At 46.0% G+C, this 17,417-nt stretch overlaps 1 protein-coding gene across 10 annotated transcripts in view; it reads right to left on the reverse strand.

The window, feature by feature from the left end:
- ZDHHC14 (zinc finger DHHC-type palmitoyltransferase 14) overlaps positions 1-17,417 on the reverse strand; it is a 276,013-nt gene that overhangs the window by 227,446 nt on the left and 31,150 nt on the right. The window contains exon 1 of one of the 10 annotated variants that reach the window (XM_045080129.1): positions 6,492-6,939. The exons of the other annotated variants lie outside the window; for them this stretch is intronic. The gene's annotated coding sequence lies outside the window, so the exon portion shown is untranslated. Of the gene's footprint in view, positions 1-6,491; positions 6,940-17,417 lie in introns of those variants that run through there. 10 annotated transcript variants of the gene reach the window in all.

Raw genomic sequence — 17,417 nt, forward strand, 5'->3', positions numbered from 1 at the left:
TTATAAATTCTTATTACCCAAGTAAGTCTCAAGAAATAGAGGGAACTTGCCAGCAGTGTGTTAGATTTCATGCGCAAATGCAAACCTGCCACCTGCCAAGGCACATGACAAGGTTTTCAAAGAAAAGTGACCACAGGCCATTTAAAATCTTCATCAGGACAGACACACTCCATCTTGGGAGGTGAGGAGTTCCAGCCCCATGACAGCAACAGTAGGGCTACCCTCCAAAGTGGATTCTTATGCAGAAGGAAACTTAAAAAAAAAAAAAAAAAAGATTGTATTTATTTATTTGACAGAGAGAGACAAAGTGAGAGAGGGAACACAAGCAGGGGGAGTGGGAGAGGGAGAAGCCGGCTTCCCGCTGAGCAGGGAGCCCGACTGTAGAAGGAAACTTTTTTCTTTACTTCCCACTTGATCAGCAGGGACAGTGCTCCTTTTGGAACAACCATCTGGATCCGAAAACATAAAAAACGGTTCCCCGAAATTGCACATGCTTAAATGTCAAGACTATATAGCAACTTCAAGATGCTCAGAAAAGCTGCTTTTCCTACTACATTATTCTACATTATTTGAGTCACCATAGGTTGAAACAGTTGGCTCATGTCAGTGGCTTCGGTGGCATGAAAGCCATTTTTTCATTCATAAAATCATGTAGAAATAGCTCTAATTAGATTTCTAGTACAAAACAGGTCTGCTTCCGTGCAATCTTAACACCTTTTATTCTATCTCAGAGGAAATAAAATTTTAAATTAAATGATAATGGGAATTATCCAGGACTCTACCTCCTATTGGAAGGCTCCCAAAGAAAATAAATACTCAGGAGCTTTCGCAGCAGTGCAGGCGAATCAGCTGACTTAGGAACTCTTCCGTAAGCTTCACACCTCCTATGCAACTACTAACATCCTTAGGAAAAAGCATTGGGCAAATGCATCTGCTAGACCAGAAGCTCCCTGAAGTGAGGACTCTACCCTGTTCTCTTTTGCTCCACACAGTCTCTTACTTAAATGACGTTTTATTAATAAAGGAATGCATAATCTCATTATTCATTAAACACAATTGCCGAGCATCCACTCTATCAGGTACTGAAGATACCAAGATGAGTAAGACGGAGTTCTTTTGTTTGCATGACATGTTTTCTACTTACTTAAAAAATTAAATATATGCAGCGGAAGAGAGCTCACGGTGCATCTTACACAAATTTCACCAAAAAGAAAAAAATATACTAAGAAGCTGTAGTGAACTCTGCTCCTTCCCATGGACTTTTATGAGGCCAACTCATGAGGTCCTTTACTTCAGTAGATTGTTACCGGCTGAGCATTTCCAGAAGTCCAAGGGGTTAAAAAAAAAAATTAAAGCAACATTTCTTTAAAAAGCCAAAGGGAATGTGTCAGGTAACTGGTTTGATTTATTGTGACCAGCAGTTCAGACGAAATTTCCTAAGGAGTTGAGGTAACCTTGGATAACTTCAATAGTTAAGAGATTTTAACATAACTCACACTAGTAATAATGTAGAAACTTGCTCTCTAATCCCAACAGATATACTAAGATCATTAATCCCCAATCATGAAAACAGAATCCTCGTCCACAGAGCAGCTTCTTTGCTCTTTCCTATCACCGACATATGCCTTCGCACTGGATGTGGATTCTGGTGCTACCATCTTGGTTGCGGAGGTGAGAAACCTGAGCACACAGCTGACTCAACAAAAATTCTCATCCAGTACTGGGGCCCTGGCACTGATCTCCCCTCTCTGCGTGGTTCCTGAGAGGGGAACTCGGGGCTGGAATCCAGGCTCTGCCTGTTAGACCAGCTGAGTCATCTGTTGGACAAATTGCTTGCCCCCGCCCCCAGCCTTGCTTGCTTCAACTCTAGACAGGAATAGTAATGACACCTCCCTCGGACAGCCGTTCTGAAGATTAAATTCAGATAATACTACACAGAGCCTGATGCAGGCACTCAGTCACTACTACCCATGCTCACACTCCTTTCAGCCTCTGTTCCATATATAATCTGGTAGATGGGAGTAGGTAAGCCAGCTGAAGACAGCTGCTATTTACAGACAACTTCATCAAGTAGATCAGCAACATGACAACAGCTCTGCAGAAGTACCACACAAGAGCGCAGCGCAACCTGGGTGTCCAATTAACCTTGCCAGATCAGCTGTTAGGTCAGTCTTCCTCCTGGGACCACTACCCAGCTCAGTATAAATGGAATAATTTATCATATCCATGAGATAGTCACAGCACACATGCCCTACCCAACTGTACTCTACACAAATACCAAAGTTTTAGCAGGGGCTACTAATGATTGGCAATCTTAGAATAAGCCACATGTGGTGGACAGAATGATGGCTCCACAGGATGTCCATGCCCCGTGACCCGTTAGGTTATGTGGCAATGGGGAATGAAGACTGCAGACAGGATTAAGGTTGCTAATCAGCTGACCTTAAACTAGGGAGATTATCCTGGATTATCCCAGTGGACCCAAGGTAATCTCAAAGGTCCTTAGAAGTGGAAGGGAAAATCAGAAGACAGAGGAGGGAGCACTAGAAGGACTAGGTCCAATGTTGCTGGCTCCAAAAATACAGGAAGGGACCATAAGCCAAGGACAGCCTCTAGACACTGGAGAGGTCAAAGAAACATTCTCCCTGAGGAGTTCCAGAAGGACTAAAGCCTGCCAACATCTTAATTTAGCCCAGCAACACCCATTTTGGACTCCTGACCTCTAGAACTGTAAGATAATAATTTGAGCTGTTTCAAACCACTCCATTTGTAGCGATTTTGGTGCAGTGGCAATAGAAGTCTGATGTCCCGTATCACCCCATCGAGATCTTCTGAGCAGAGACCACACAAACCCTTCAGGAGAGCATTCTCTCAGACACTCTCCTTTACCCATGAGGAGTCTCTACCATTCCGACCTTTTTGGTTTGAAGTTGGTTACCTCTATCTGTCTTAGGGGTGTCTTCACTGATTTCACTTTCCAAATCATTCAGGAAGCTCTTTTGGAAACGGAGAGATGGTTTTTGGGATCCTGGATGATGTTGATGATGAGAAATGAAGTATCACCTGCCCTCCTGCGGCCCCCCTCCCCCTCTCCTCCCTCCCTTTCTCTTCCTTCCCTCTCTCCCGCCTCCCTCTTTCCTCCCTGCCTGCCTGCCTTCCACAAATAGCTATCAAGCACCTAATACCGATGGTACATACTGCGAGGGACAGGGGAATACAGGAATGAATAGAGAGTCCTCAGCTCTTACCCAAAGAGTTCATTAAAGACTCACCACCCACCTAGAGCAGTGTTTTTCAAACTTTGTATACCATTACCCATATTTGCAACAAATGCATATTTGCATCACAGTCTAAAATGCACACACATACACATACAACTGAAAAAGAAATTCTACAAAACAATAATCAAACTTGCCAAAGGAGATATACTCGACATTCTATTGTATTCTATTGTATTCTATTCTACTCTAAATTCTGACCAGCAATCTATTAAATTGTTTCATGACTTAGTAATCGATTACACCTGTCGGTCTGGAAAATGATGAGCCGGAAGTCTTCGCACCTGTACCTGGATGCTCGGCGTACAGATCCAAGGAGGCCCATCCTCAGAAACTTCCTCAAGGCATTAGTCAACCCCAGACCGTTCTTTTCTCCGGCCCACCACCATCCACACAGGCTAAGATGACTCAGATTCAACATTTAGATTCCAGGCATTTTGATAATAACAGTCACCCACCTCCCCCACGCCTCTCCCAAGTGCACACACACAATCTCTTTGCCCCTCGAAGGGAAGGAATAGGTGGTACCGAATGTGGAAGACTGTGACTCACTGCTCCTGTCAGCCAGGTACATGGCTAAGAATGTCACTCAAGTGAGACCACAGCAAGGAGCACAGAGCCACGGAGGACAGCACGGGCTGGGCGCTGAGGCCTCTGGACGTCCACACAGAACCAAGTAAGCAGGCGAGATCTGAGGTGAGGAGAAGCACTAGAAACACTTGAACAGAACACCACGGGACTAAGAATGTGCTGGGACTAACTTCGATGATCCCCCAGCATACTCGGGAAGGTTGCTAGTGAACCTGCGGAAGATCTGGTCTCAGTCCCCAGCAAGCCCTTGCTGAAGGGCCAGTGGGCAGGGCCTGGGCCTCCTCCCAAGCTCACCCATGGGGCCACGGCCATCAGCCAGTGGCAGAGGGCACACTGCGAGCAGCAGCTGAGACGGTCACGGCATCCCTGTACGTAGGAGTGCCTAATCTGCACAGAGACTTGCTGTAAAAATGGGAAATTTCACCCTCGATTACTTGTCATCCCACCTAATGACACATATTAAAGCTTATCTTTCCACAGGCTAATTTTAGTCTGATACCAATTCACAGATCGCTAGTTTGGAAAAACACCACCCTGCTTTGCCAACCCAGTCCACTCCCCCTGGCAGATTCCTATGACAGAAGAGCCGGCAAGGCCAGAGAGAAAAGATGAAGCCTAGAGGCCCATCAACTATTGTCCTTAGAGGCCAAAGTCATAAACAGAATCCTGATTAAGAACTGTTACCAAAAAAAAAAGAAAAAAAAGAGTTGTTACCATATTCAAAGGAAGGGAGATCAACATCATATCTTATTTTTGTCTCTTACTCCTACAGGATTAAAAACCCTGGGAGATATACTTCCTCTGAAGTACAATCCAAGGCAGCCCTCACTGTGATAGCCCACCACGCATCCTCCCCATGCCCGTGGACCCCCAGCTCTCATCTCCCTCTACAAGCCTGGACCCCCTGGTTCACCACTGGTTTCTCTCTTACCATTGGCTTTGGCTTTCCAGCCACCAGGTTCCGCATTTTTCCCTGCTGAATCTCCACCTTGAATGAATGGAGCCAACCATGCCCAGTGACCCACCAGCTCAACGCTCTGAAGCCCTGCTGTGGGAAAGCACAGAGCAGGGAGCAGATTTTCCGAGACATGAATGGTCTCCTGTCCCAGAGACTCAGGAATCCTGCCTCACCCCGTAGACAGGTTCACTTCCTACTTCACAGAGTAACACCTGTAAACCTTGAACTCTCAACCCTCCCATGTCTTCTCATTTGGCCTCTGACAACACCGAGAAGATCAAGGCAATCAGGAGAGAGTGCCCCTCAGTTGCCTTTCCACCCCACCTTTCTCCTTTCTCTGTTTCCCCATGTCACGTGGCAGGTGGTGCTGCCCTATATAAGGCTAACGTGTCCCTCCTTTCCTTCTTGGGACGCCTCTCCCTAACAACTCCCTTTCTCACTAATATTTTCTACCTTTCTCTGTAGACTGACTATTCCCATATCTTCTCCTCCAGATACTGTCTATTTTTTTAAAGATTTATTTATTTATTTATTTATTTGACAGACAGAGATCACAAGTAGGCAGAGAGGCAGGCAGAGAGAAAGAGGGGGAAACAGGCTCCCCACTGAGCAGAGAGCCCGACGTGGGGCTCGATCCCAGGACACTGAGATCATGACCTGAGACAAAGGAAGAGGCTTTAACCCACTGAGCCACCCAGGCGCCCCCAAATACAGATGACTTAATTTCTCCTTCTGGTTCATGAACAGGAAGTCTTCAGCATAGGAAGTCTACACTTCCGCCCCCTCGAAACACAGCTTTTACTCATCAACCTCCTCCACTGATATCCTCACTTCTACTAAAAATGCTCCTGTTCAAGGGTCTTGTTCAACGTTCTTGTTTGGGGGTCCAATGAGCCCCAAATTGCCAAACACAGTAAACCATTTCAATCCTCTTCTCACTTACCACCTCTGTGAGCTCTGACTCTGGCTCCCACTCCCCGATTCCTGAAACCCCCTCCTTGTCACATGGATTCCCTGTCCCCATCATCTCCTTTTTCCATAAATGATGGCTAAATGAAAGTCCCGAACCAAATTAATTGCTTCCCCCACCCCGGCCCTCAAACTTGCTCCTCTTTCTGGAATCCCCACCTCAATGAATGGTACCAGCAAACCACCCAAGAAGGGTGCCCCCTCAGAGCACCCTCCATGTTCCTTTCGGGTCTCTCACCCCCTACCTCCACTCAGTGGTCAAGCCATAGAGCTTTTACCTACATAATGTCGCTTGTGTCTCTTCCCTACTTCCTAACCCTGGGACCATCATCTGACACCTGGTTCTCATCACTTGAACATGAACCAGGCCGAGGGCCTCCTTTGGACCTTCTGTGCCTGGTCTGGCCACCTGGGATTCACAGCCTTGGCACCTTGCAGTCTGACTTTTCCTGGCTCTCTAAGAAGAAGCAGGACACTGGGTGGAGATCCACTCTGGTCAAGGGGTCAAGGAGCCTCCCATGAAGAAGAGCTCGGAAAGAGTAGGGGCTGCCCAGGGAAGGCCATTTGGAGTGGAGGGGGAGGCGGAGTGACAAAGGGACAGAAGGGGCAGGTGTCCAGCATGCTAAGGAGGGAAGGGGCATGGCATGCTCTAGAAGCCAGTGTGGCTGGAACCAGGAAGCAAAACATAGTCTCACCTGAGGCGGAGGAGGACCAGGGGTAAGACCGCCTGGGACCTTGGGACGCAGGTGAGGACAGTTTCCACTTCAAAGCAATGAGAAGCCGGGGGTGACATGATCAGGTCTGAATTTTTACAAAATCCCTCTGTAAAAAATGCTAATTAGTGAAGCAATGATGGATACTTCCCAAAGTGATAAAACAGATCTCACTAAACGGAAAACAGCATTTATAACAGGAACTCTAGAAACATTTTGCTACTCAGGAGTAAGACGATGTCCACTGTCATGGTTCTTTGAAGAGATGGCAAATACACTTGAGTCAAAGAAAGAAGTTAGAGATTTAAAAATCAGCAAAAAGAGGTAAAGGGGCATGGGGGTGGCTCAATCGGTTGAATGTCTGGTTCTTCATTTCGGCTTAGAGGTCATGATCTCAGGGTAGTGAGACAGAGCCTGCATCAAGCTCTGTGCTGGGCACGGAGCCTCCCCAGGCACGCATGCATATTCTCTCTCTCTCTAAAAAAACAAACAAACAAAACAAAAGAGGTAAAACTGTCACTATTTGCATATGATATTCTCATACAGATAAAAAAAACTCTGAAGAATCCATTAAGAAACTATGCAAACCATAAGAGAATTCACTAAAGTGGTAGGAGAAAACTCCTATGTAGAAATCAATAACTTGGGGTGCCTGTGGGGCTCATGCCTCTGCTTTCAGCTCAGGTCATGATCCCAGGGTCCTGGGATTGAGCCCTGCATCGGGCTCTCTGCTCAGCAGGGAGCCTGCTTCCCCCTCTCTCTCTGCCTGCCTCCCTGCCTACTTGTGATTTCTCTCTCTGTCAAAAAAATAAATAAAATCTGAAAAAAAAAAGAAATCAATAACTAGCTTGTATATAAACAATAACCAGTTAAAAGACGTATTAGAAGAAAAGGCCTCCCTCTATAAAAGGAACAACAGAGTGAAATTGTTAAGAATAAATGTAACAAGAACTGGACAAGAGCCATAGGAAGAAAATTTAAATTAACCGGCAAGATGCAGGGGAAGAGCTTGTAAAGTCTATGGGCAGGAAGGTTCAACAATATAATGATGTCAATTGTTCCTAATCTAATCTATAAATGTTAGTGCAATCCCAATAAAAATAATGCGATTTTTTAAAATACTCAGGACAGTCTTGTCTTAGAGTTCCTAATGAAAGGATCCCTCTGGCTGCCGTGTAGCCGTGCATTAAAGAGTGAAAGTGGAGGGGGCTGGGGGACCAGCCAGGCTGTGGCAGTGGTCCCCAGTGAGAGCTAAGAGAGCCGGGCCCAGGGCCTGGCCAGGGGTCTGGGGCTGGAATGCCGAGAAAGGCATGCATTTGAGAGATACTTACTTGGTGAAATTCGTAAGACATGGTGGCTGGCTGGACCTGGGAGATGAGAGAGAGTTCTCCAATGATGGCTCCTGGTTTCAGGTTTGTATATTTAATAGTGAATCAAACCTCTGACCAACGGATTCCCCCTCTTTCCTAAAATCACTGTTCATGCAGTGTTTCTGGGCTGGGGGCTGGGCAAAGGATTTGGCAAGGCCCCCACAAAGGCTTGTTATCCAACTGTTTGGTCAGAGCAAAGTGAAATACCAATGTTGCTTCCTGACTCCATTAATTAGGTGTTAGGCACAGATCTTTGGTTAGGCACAGAACGGTTTCAGCTTCAGAAAGCCTGCTGACCCTTGTTCTTTCCCTCCTGATGCTTCTTTTCCCCCTGTGATTCAAAACTGTGCAAGAAAAAAAAAAAATAGGGCAATGATGATGTTAGAGTTTGACCTAAGCAGACTCGGTGTTGATTTAGCTGGGGCTGGACAATGTCCCCGCAGAATCCTGAATTTCATATTTAACAAACAAACAAATCCCTCACGGTCAAAAAAAAAAAAACCCCTCACCTCCATGACCTGACGTTCCGTCAGTGGCTGCTTCCCCCTGAGGCTGGCTTTCTCCCCTGTCCAGAAATCCTTCCAACGGATTTTCAAACAGAACAAAGTGAGTTTAAATATGTCACACAGTGCTCGCCTCTCGAAGCTTGACAGAAACGATTTCAGTGAATGCATTGTTTGATATGAAAAAGAAGGGTGTTTGCTTTCGGTACAAGGCATGGGTCTGTTAAAACTCAGGTGAAATAAGCCAGTGCTTTGGGTGGGACCAGTGTAGACCCGGCTTAGCTTTTCTGCAGTGTCTACACAAAGCTCGAGTGAGGTGCTCGCCGAACCAGGGCTTTGAAACTTGCCCTGAACCAGACTGCCTGGGGTCTTACTTCAGTCTGGTCTGCAGGTGGAGGCTGGGGCCTGAGAGTCTGCATTTTTAATGGCTCCCAGGTCATGCCATCCTACAAGTGCACAGATGGCACTGAAGGGGAGCAAGAGTTTCAATGAGCTCGGCAACTCCCAAGCTACATTTCTCTAGAGTTAACCTGCAGATTGGGACGCATTCTCCTGATTTATGAAACAGAGACTTTGCTGCTATCTTATGTCAATGACCCTCAGCTGCAACCAGTGAATGTTTTTCAGAGTCTCTTCAGACTTCAAACATCTGGAGGTCAGAATACCCCATCCCAATCTAATCCAGATGTTATATTTGCTTAAAAAAAAATTAGGGTGCCTGGGTGGCTCGGTCGGTTAAGCATCTGCCTTTGGTTCAGGTTATGATCCCGGGGTCCTGGGATCGAGTACCACATTGAGCCTGCTTCTCCCTCTCCCTGTGGCTCCCCTGCCTTGTGCTCTCTCTCTGACAAATAAATAAATAAAATTTTTAAAAAAATCCATACTGACAAAATCCTGCAATACTCAGTGAAACCTCACCAATTTGGATTAAATAAAAGGGAAACTTTAATGATGAGATTTTAAAAACATAAGCAGGTTTATTACTTTCAATTTCAAAGGGTAAAAAAGCTTCAGGGGTTTGGAAATAGTCTGCTCTTTTAAATTTTTCATATACTTCCCTATGGATCATGGTGACCCTGTTTCATTTACGCGATCTATGAAAAAAGAAAACACTGAGTCTTCCAAGACCCTACACAAATTATCACAGACTCTCAATAAAAGGAAATAGAGTTTCAAAAGTCATCCTATATCTAAAATGAAAAGCCTCTAAAACTTAACTGTCACTCTCAGTTCCTTCAAAATCCATGCTTGTCAGTGGGCTTCAGTTAGCCCATTTTTGAGATAGAAAAACTAAGGCCTAAAAAAAAAGTCCATATAATTCAAGGTCAATGTTATCTTCAGGACCTTATTAAACAAAGGAATGTCAATTGCGGTAAATCCTACCCACTTAAGTACCAGCTGCCTTGAGGGAATGTACATGTGGCTCTCTACAAACACATAATCTCACAGTCTAGTTGTTTGGCCTTGGAAAACATTCTCCTTATCCACTGAGAAGCAGAATGCGTACAGAAGAGTGCATTAACGGCTTTTTTAAAAGAAGAAAAGTAAACAAAGTACACTCATTTAAGCTGTTTTTCCTGTAACTACACAGATCTCGGCTCCTGAATACAAAAGGCCACGGGGTAGTCATATTGTGGAAAGAACTACTGTTTTGCAAGGAAATATGCAAAATACAGAATTAAAAGGTACATACTAAAAATACTAAAAAAAAGCACAGAGTAAGTCTATGCAAATGCCTTACACATACTGTCTTTTCCCTGGCTATGATGACGAGTGCTTACCCTGCCTGTCCCGATCAAGGGGGTGGGAGGTGTGCCTTAAAAACATGAGGCATCTTTAAAAGCCATGAAATGAAAATGGAATTTATACTATTCCCAAATATTAATGACCCATGAGAAATTTTCAATTAACCTGGGTTTTATTAAGTCTAGTAACCTTTGGGGCATCTGGGTGGCTCAGCTGGTTGAGTGTCCGACTCTTGATTTCAGCTCAGGTCATGATCTCAGGGTCATGAGATCAAGCCCCACATCAGGTTCAGTGAGGAGTCTGCTTGAGATTCTCTCTCCCCCTCCCCCTCTACTCCTCCCCCTACTCACACACTCTCTATAAATAAATAAAGATAAATAAATATATATATATTTTTAAAGGCTAGTAACCCTCCATTGATCATCTTTCTACCATACGATGAGCTCTAACTGCCTGCCCGGGTAACCCTGCACCAAATGATAAATGAGCTTAGCTCCACAAGGACAGACTGGTCCCCTCTAACTCATTTAAATCTGGGGTGGGTAGGATGGAGGCAGAGAATCCGGACATCAGGATGGGGTTTTGAAAAGTGTGGATACTCACAGGACAGGTATGGGAAACCTCTGGAAGACAAAAAACAGAGTTTGCATGGCTTCTCTGCTGGGAACACTTGGACCGACATTTATCTTCACAACATGGAGTTCGCTGAGCTCCACTCCCATTCCACATTCCTGTGCTATTGCTGACCCTTTGATTAAGGAAGCCGAAGGAACTATACCCGAGGGGAGTCCCCACATGCCCGGGAAACACTCTTACTATGAGGCTATGGTGTGACCCATTGGAAAGGGCTCTTTACTGAACCAGACACACAGGTTCAAGGTACTCCTAGTTCTTGTCAATTTTCTTACCTGCCCAGTCGAGATATAGGTTGTATCGGCCTCCAAAGGTTGTGTAATGAGGCCCCTGAAACCTGGAAGGGGTTCAATGAACACGGACTGAATTCTCAGATGAGATAAGTATGCCAAACATATATCCCAAATGTTACTTCTTATTATTCTTTTCATACTTTTCCATCAAGGTTCTCAAAGCACACAGTACTCCGGTAATTCACAGTTCACTAAGCAGGCAGTTGTTTTTAATCTCGATTTCACTTTTGGACTCAAATTGTTGGTAAAAGTCTCAGTTTCTACCCTGGGCTCTACAGTGGGAGCAGCAAGAACTACCGAAGGGGACGGTCACGGCGGGTGTGTGACGCTGTGCATTTGTCACAATCCACAGACCTGCGCAGCACAAAAGGGGAACCCCAAAATACACGGCAGACTTTGGTTAAAAATAATGTGTTAAGACAGGCAGGTCGGCTGACCAGCTGTAACAAACGTACTGCCCTATCAACAAGGCCAGAGATCAGAGGAACAACCCCAAGAGGAAGGAATCAAAAAATCAAAGCCCCTTACTTTGGCCCACCTGGGGAGCCCTTGGCCCCTAAACAGAGACACACTTGAATCTCCAGTCCTGTTCCAAGCCTGCTGCTCCACAAATTGGCCTCCATCCCCATGAGAACACTTTAAATTTAGCGCAAGGACTACGCTATGTCTGACACTGGGGCGGTTCGTAGTCCAATTACTCAAATTCCTCAAGAGTCCACTGCAGTAATCTGATCACCAAAGGTCTCACCCAGTGCTTCCCTCTTGGTCCATATGTGTCAGACTCGGTCTGACAAGGAAACGCACACCTGCGAAATTATTTGGAAAGAGACCACTTTGAAGAAGTTTGGCAGCACACACATTCACTAAATGCTTCTGGGAGGTAGGGTAGGTGGCGGGGAGCAAGACCCAATTCTCTGGTTTTCACTGTGAGTAAAAAGGCACAAAGTCATGAAGCAACTTCATCATTTAAAAGCCTCTTTCTGCCCTCAAAACACGAACAAGTCCTGTCTACTCACCGTTGCAGCCCTACTTTTTTAAACCTACTGTTTTCTCCACTGCCTTGATCATACCTTCTAGACAACGTACACACACACCCATCTTATGCCCCATTAACCAGCCCCAAAAGCAAAGTGCAACACGGTCGGCCTCCAAGTCATTTCTGGAACAACTGCTCAACACTCCTTTCCCATTCATGCCTACAGAATTACAACCTGGTGCTAGATCTCCATAAGGCAATCTGGGAATGAACTGCAAATTTTAAAGTTCAACTTTATAACTGCTGACCCAGTAACCCCATTTGTGGGGCTTTATCCTTTTAGCAAGTATGAAAGTTGACTTCTCAACATACATTCCACCACTGGCCCATGAGTGGTTTCAGAATGAGTAACAGGACAGGCGAGGGCGTCTTCTGGGAAGGACATGCCGAAAGCAGTGGTCTCATTCTTCTCCCGGATGTCGTCAGGCCTGACGTGCCCCCAGGATTCTGTACCGTCAACCTGTGACCACACGGACAGTGAGTACAAGGGAGGAAAGGACCTGTGGCCTCGAGACCTGAGTTCATGAACCAGCACTTCCCGGAGCCTGCCTGACCTTGGGCTTCTCCTGCAGAGATAGTGTCTTTATCATATAAGCCCAGTGTAGGTCACCATTGTCTGTAACTTACAGCCGAAGTCATCCGATACAACTCTACAGCTAAAATCACATGTTTATGTCAACATGTGTGTACAAGAATGTTTACTGCTGCCTAGTTAGTAACAGCTAAAACCTGGAAACCTAAAAGTTCATCCTGGCTCAGTAAATCATGGCCCATCCATAGTATGGAACATAGTGCAGCCCCTAAAAAGAGAGAGAGGCTCTGTATGTGGTAATATGTTAAGATACCCAAGGTATAAGATTAGTTGAACAAAAAAGGTACAGAATGGTGTGTAAATGACATGATCTCATCTGCATAATATATACACACATACATATTTTCTATATATGCATGCACACACACACGCTTGCATAGAAGTTTCTGGAAGACACTGTGAAATTGGTAATGGTTACGGCTGCTGGCAGGGCAGCAAACGGAGGTGAGCTAGTTTTCACTTAATAGTCTCTGTACTGTCTGGATTTTCAGCACAGGATGAATTACTCTTATAATTTCTTAAATTAAGATGAAAAATACTTTCAAAAAGAGCAAAAAAAATCAGACGATTCACAGACTTCAAATGGAAAATATACATATAACAAAACTGACGCCTAGAAATTCATCCAAGTTAAACTTTATGTCTGATTTGTAGGTTAGCCCCAAAAAGATGTTTGCTTTTTAGCCCTCTTGCTCCATTTCCTCTAAAACCTTATCATCTTCCTAGCTACTGGCTGTCAGTATGAATTAGGGAACTATAAACTCATTGTCATATAGCCTGAGCAAAATAAATTTAAAATAGACAGTCCAAATGCACACAGAGATAGCCTAAAGCCAAATATAAGTCTTCCCAACGATCCACACCTCTGTGAATCGCTGTGAAACCAGAGCTGCCTATAATATTTTAAGAATAACTAAGAGGGGCGCGTGGGTGGCTCAGTGGGTTAAAGTCTCTGCCTTCTGCTGCGGTCATGATTCCAGGGTTCTGGGATCAAGCCCCGCATCGGGCTCTCTGCTCAGCGGGGAGCCTGCTTCCTTCCTCTCTCTCTGCCTGCCTCTCTGCCTACTTGCAATCTCTGTCTGTCAAATAAATAAAATCTTTAAAAAAAAAGAATAACTTTAAGAAAATCCAGTTTTATTATCTTTCCAGACTTACTTTTGGAGCCTAGCTTATACATGGGGCATTTATAACTATATTCACTCAGCAGAGATACCAATGTTGAATTATGTCCCAGTGTCGTTATTAAACAGAAAGACCTGTGGTTCAACTCACTACCAAAAAAGTAGTCTCATCCCAATGTGAAGTAACATTCCAGAAACGCTGTGCTTTGGGGAGGCTGTGGTCCCCACTTTGTAGGGGACTTGGCTGACTGAGGCTTTCTGATGAGTCTCTTGGGTCCTGAGACTCTCTCTCATCTCCTTTGACACTATACCTGGTCTCCAGATACTGACTCTGCGCCTTCCCTTGCTCGTTTCCTCCTCCCTGGAGCTGCCCCCTCCCATGGCTATTTCACTGCCCCGCCCCTGCCCCGCCCACCGCTATGTCACTGGCGGCCCTGTTCACGTGTCTGCATCTCCATCAGCTTCCACTACCCCACCCTGGTCCACTGGCGGCCAGCACTTGTTTTGTTCCCTGTGGTTCCCTGGAAGCCGGCACCGGGTGTGGTATTTTGGGGGGAGAGAAATCCATAAGGGGGTTCTGATCCTGCCCCTCACAAGCCCTGGAAATGGGATGAGCTCCTGTGGGACAGTGTGAGCCTGGATCTCCTCAGTTACCAAACAGAGGTAATCAGGCACTGTTTCCAGTTGGTCCAGGTGGAGACAGTGGTAGTAAAAGTCATAATTATGATAATAATAGATGCTCAATGCATAAATCAGCCTGAATAGTCCCGTCACCTGGCACAGCTGGGCGCCACCATCTCACTTATTCCTTAAATGAATGGCCCTGGCCACATGACAAGCAAATAACCCGCTACCCAACCCCCCCACCCCACCCCAGTGTCGGGTGCAGAAGGCCTGCCCTTCTCCAAGACACACTGTCTCTCAAACATGTACTGCCTGGGGAGCTGTAGGCTCAGTCTTCCGGAGCACCAGGATTCCAGCAGGTTCCACAGTGGTGCACAGAGGGAGAGGAGACAAGGCAGAGAGGCGAGTTCTCTGGGCCACACATTCCACTTTGCATGGAGCTCAGAACAGGTTTTGGGTTTTCTGGCATTGGTTTTAGCGTCAAAATCCTAGCAGGCAATAACTGCTTCCCTCACCATAGTCTGAGAATGGGGGCCGAGGCTCAAGGGAGCTCATTTGAAAGCTCTATCCCCTGAGCCCTTCCCCTCTCCTATCACTCCATCTCCCATCCAAGTGGAATTATTTAACTTACAGGATCTTTGAAAAGAGAAGAAACAATCCTTAAAACTCTTCTTGAGTCCTTCTAGATCAATGATTTCCCTATCAGAAAAGGCAGGCAGCGACGTCCAGACACACCAGAGTGACCTACTTTCAGGCTTTATCTAGGTTCGCGGTACGAAGCGCTGACCTGACTCCTCACAGTACCTTTGAGTGATCCAAGGAAAATAAACAGTTCTGAAAAACTGAAAATCGTGTACCTAAATATATATAAAGAAAAAACCTCTCCCAGGGAAACAAGAATGTTTTTAACGTTAAAGAGGGGAAGAGGCATTGGGAAGAATGAAAAGCAATAGCAAAACACACTTCCTTTTAACCGCCCCATCATCCACCCTGCCAGGGCCTGAGGTTTTCAGCTCTTGCCCCCACCGCCCTGTGGGGCCCAGATGCAGGCTCCCTGGGGACCGGAACAACCTCCCCTCCTGGCCCATTGTCTCAGATTCTGACAGAAAGAATATGTTGTCTTGGTAATGTTTCAGGTTAAAAAATTATACCTCCTTGGAGTTCTTCCTGCCACCAATTTTTTTTTAATAGAAAACAGAAAATATTTTGAACCAAAAAACAGAAATATGACACCTTAAGGTATATGCATACAGAATGAGGTCACCAAAATGGTAACATGGGAGACCCCCAACATCAGGGTGCCTGGGTGGCTCAGTCGGTTAAGCGGTTGCCTTCAGCTCAGGTCATGATCCTGGAGTCCCGGGATTGAACCCCGCATTGCGCTCCTTGCTTAGTGGGGAGTCTGCTTCTCCCTCTGCCCTTTATCCCACTTGCTCTCTCTCGCTCTCTCTCTCTCTCACCAGGGAAGGCTGCCACCAACTTTTAATCGACCCTAAAGCATATCAACATATCGTAAGAATGGACATCATATTTCTGAGCTCTTTTCTAATAAGCTTTGCTCTCATGAAGCATCTTCTTACATAACACTACCCTATGCTTCCGGCTTCTGTCAGTTCGTCTGAGCGTGTGATTGTTTTGTTGTTGTTGTTTTTCTAATACTTTCCTATCCCTTGCAAAGCTCTTTGACATACTGGCCATCAAGACGGTATCAATGAACTGTTACAACAGTGTTGCTTACTAATATTATTTAAAGCTCTCTAGGGCCTAGCACAGACCAGAACAAAGAAGGGCTTTAAAAATAAAAGTAGTGGGGCACCTGGGCAGCTCAGTGGGTTAAGCCCCTGCCTTCGGCTCAGCTCCTGAGCCGAAGCCCAGGGTCCTGGGATCGAGCCCCGTGTCGGGCTCTCTGCTCAGCGGGAAGCCTGCTTCCCCCCCCACCCACCTTTTCTGCCTCCTCTCTGCCTGCTCGTGATTTCTCTCCCTTAAATAAAAAAATAAAATAAAAGTAGTAATTCAGTGAATTGCGTAGTAATTCAGTGAATTGCGTATTAATGGAAGATCTGGATGAGTCCGAAACATCACCGGTATCATTCTCTTGGCAGTGAGTGGGGCCAGACCGGCACCCCACCGTCTCTGCCCACACCTCCTCTTACCCTCTCCACGGAGCCTGGCCCTTCTGTCCTTGAATCCCCACAAGAGCAATTTGGGTGCTGTAACTAGAGAGCCAAACCAAAGTACAGAAATGAGGGGAAGCCAGTCGAATGTTATCAAGTCACAGACAAAACTTGTGGCTCTGATAAGAAGAATGAAAAGAATTCAGGATTCGGTCAGGCAGTTCAGAGATGTATGAACAAGCTGCGCGCTTGACCCAGAGGGACGGAGACATGAACAGAGTCTTCCCAAACAGCATGTTAACAATGGAAAGAAGTCGTGAAGGAATCTCATATGGGTGTCAGCTGAACGCCGAAAGAAATACCGCCAACTGACCAGTGCGGACGCTGAGTGGTTTCTGGGGGTTGGGTACAACCATCCTCGCAGATACAGCCTGTGGGCTCCTCAGCCTGGCTGGAAATTTCAGGCTCCAACCGCAGCCCAGTAGCCTTTCACTGCCAAAAATCGTCTTCCCAGTAACTCAAACCAGCAGTCTCAGCCCTTCCCAAAGGATTACCCCAGCTCCCCAGCAGAACACGAACCAGTGCAAAATACCCACTTGGGTTTCATTTCAAAGCTGGGAAGAGAAGAACTGGCAGCAGGAGAAACTGGCTCCAGTCACCAAAGAAGCTGGCTAGCCGCATTTTCTAGATTCTCGGAACGTCGGGGCTGGAGGAAAGCTTTGAGGTCATTCAGCAGTGTTACAGGTGGAGAAAGGAGAGCCCAGAGAGGGAAAGGGAGCTGGCCAAAGGCACACAGTTCAAGAGCAGCAGAGGGACGACCAGAGCCCAGGGTTCTCTCCATGAACCTGTTATGCTCCCGACACCCGAGTGTCGAAA

Source organism: Mustela putorius, unplaced genomic scaffold, assembly GCF_011764305.1.
Source record: "Mustela putorius furo isolate JIRA1106 unplaced genomic scaffold, ASM1176430v1.1 tig00000450_pilon_pilon_pilon, whole genome shotgun sequence".
Taxonomy (NCBI): domain Eukaryota; kingdom Metazoa; phylum Chordata; class Mammalia; order Carnivora; family Mustelidae; genus Mustela; species Mustela putorius.